This window comes from Elephantulus edwardii, unplaced genomic scaffold, assembly GCF_000299155.1.
Source record: "Elephantulus edwardii isolate Elephantulus edwardi_28Jun2011 unplaced genomic scaffold, EleEdw1.0 scaffold00128, whole genome shotgun sequence".
NCBI lineage: Eukaryota > Metazoa > Chordata > Mammalia > Macroscelidea > Macroscelididae > Elephantulus > Elephantulus edwardii.
Window position 1 is genome coordinate 10,175,381 of NW_006399878.1, and position 2,671 is coordinate 10,178,051.

The 2,671-nt window shown below is 40.1% G+C and overlaps 1 pseudogene; it reads right to left on the bottom strand.

The window, feature by feature from the left end:
• Positions 1–2,671, bottom strand: part of LOC102871795 — a 31,012-nt pseudogene that overhangs the window by 4,983 nt on the left and 23,358 nt on the right.

Consider the following 2,671-nt stretch of genomic DNA (forward strand, 5'->3'; position numbering starts at 1 on the left):
AACAACAACAACAACAACAATAATCTGCTTCATTAAAGATTTAAAGACTTGGAAATTCTGTAAGATCATTCTACTGTGTCTTCTAATAAAGTCACTTAGCGCCAGAATTGACTCCACAGCAGTGTGTTTGGTTTTGTTTTGATTTCAAAGGCTAACATCTATCCTGTGATCTCTTCTGGTCTTTAGGGGCTCTTCTCCCAATGGCGTCCTGTCCTTAGTCAAGTTCAGGGCAAAGTTTCTTTATGTATAAACAGAGAGCAGCACATAAATATGATCTATCTCCAGACTCTGCTCCTGCCTTCAAGTTTGGCAGTTGTTGGGTGTCAGTGGGTCAATTCTGACTGGTAGTGACCAGATGTAATAGAATAGAACAACCTCATAGGGCTTCTACACAACTTTTATGGGAACAGACCATGGAGGCCTGAGTGATTTAGAACTGCCAACTTTTCAGTGAGCTCTTAAGGGCTTAACTGCTGCACCACCAGGGCTCCTCCATTATTACCTTCCCCTTCTTCCCTTCTAAAACCTTACATGCTTCAATTCTTTTAACCCTCCACAACCTCGCTCTCTATAACATCACTTCTAAAGCCCCTTGTTTTCTCCTGACACATGCTTCTATTATCAGAATTTATAGCAAACTCGCCCTTGAGAAAAACGATGCTGGAGCTCTGTTCAATGGTGATTTTGCTGGCAGCTATGTCTGCAAGTGGGCTGGAACACACCCTTTCTGAAGCCACTGATTGCTCTGGTGCCAATTCCAAACAAGCATGAAGCCCCAGATAGCTAACATGCTGCTTAAATGAAGGACTTGTGATGCTGAGAGAGTAGAGGGGGTGGCACAGGGTATAAAGTAGGAACAGGGAGCAGCATCTCACGGAGCGAGTGTGGCCAAGGGTCACATTAGAGTTGTGAGTGCTAAGGTTTATATGCATTTCAATGAAGATTATAGCCATCGATGGTATTTTAAATCCTTAAGAACCAAACTGCATGAAAAACAAAACAAAACAAAACAAAACAGAAAACCACAAGATAAAAACAACAAAACAAACTCTGGGATTTGTTTCTTAAAGATCAAGGTGTTGAATCCACACGTTGATACTACGAGCCAAGAGATTCAGTACATCACATTTAAGCTTCAATAAATCCTAAATCCAATAAAGGTCTAAAATCCTGCATGAAAACAGCAATTACTCAAATAAGAACTTAACTAGTTGTTGTACACAGTATTCAATAAAACCTGCACAAATGCTTTGGTTACTATTGATGTGCCATAACAATGTTCATGCCCAAATATAACAAAGAATTTTCTCCACTTTTTAATCATCTAATTTCCCATTACAATGAACAAACCAGAATACAGAGAGCACTGCATATAATGAGCACTATGTATCATTCCAAACACCAAGCCCTGTGGCCCAGTACTTTGTAGTTGTTAGGTGCCATCCATTGACTGACTCACAGAGACGCTGTGAATAACAAATCAGAACCTCGCCCTCATGATCACTTCAAGCTCATTGCGGTGCTCTCTCAGTAACGGTGCTCTCTCAGTAACTGTGTCGACAAGCTGTCCTTTGCCTACAGCAGAACCACAGGAATCACCATGTGAGTTGATCAGATTACCAATAATCTGTGCAGTGATGGGACTGTAATGGTCACTGCTTTCCAAAGATTCACATCCTAAATCCATATGCCATACATAAACCTATCAATTTTATGTCAGAATGCATCACTTTAATGAGAACAAAAAGCTTTTGCATGCACCTACTCCCAATACATTTTAAAAGGCCCGATTTTAACAAGGATACTAGACAAATTCTTCAGACAAGAGATCATAAATTATCTTTGGTTGTAAAAATGTTTTACAATATGAGACTCAGCATTCTGTCTACAGGTGTCTACTTACATTGTATATAAACGAGGAGAGAGTGGAGGAGGGGTGTGTGTATGTGTGTGTACAGATTTTTTAAAAGGAATAGATAGGAATTAAAACATTATGTTGTCAGGAAGGGCAAATCCTTGGAAAAAGACATTATACTAAAAATGGTAAAAGGTCAGAGAAACAGAGAAGAATACCATCAACAAGGTGGGTTGGCACAGAAACTATCCCAAAAGGCTCAAGTGTATCAGGGATGGTGAGGACAGCACAGGCTGGGGACGGCACCGGTGTGTTATTCACAGGGTTGCTAGGAATTGTAGCAGGCAGAATGGCATTATCACAACAAACAATAGTGTTAGAACAAGAAGAGTAAGCTTTGCATTTCTTCCAACTTGATGCAAAACTCCAAAAACTTCTTGTAAAATAAATACTGCTGGGAGATCTAGACCATGTCCACTCTGGGGGAAAACTGACCGGGACCATGGAAGATTGAAGGGACTTGATAAATAGCTGATAGGTGATTTACTTCAAGGAATGGCCCTCAAGTTTCAAGTTAGCCATTTCTCTGGTTTGAGGCTGTCAGTGGACTGTGTACCTGATTGAAGCCTTTAACAAAAATGAAAATAGATGGCACGGAATTAGAAGCATGATTAGAAGTGCACTCCTCATATGCTAACAGTTTGGGTGAAATTTCTATAAATAATGTAGATTAGCAATTTTGGCTGAAGTTAGAATGACAGTATTGCTCACCCTGACTAGATAACATCAGACCCCAGTGACAACAGCAAAGTTCAA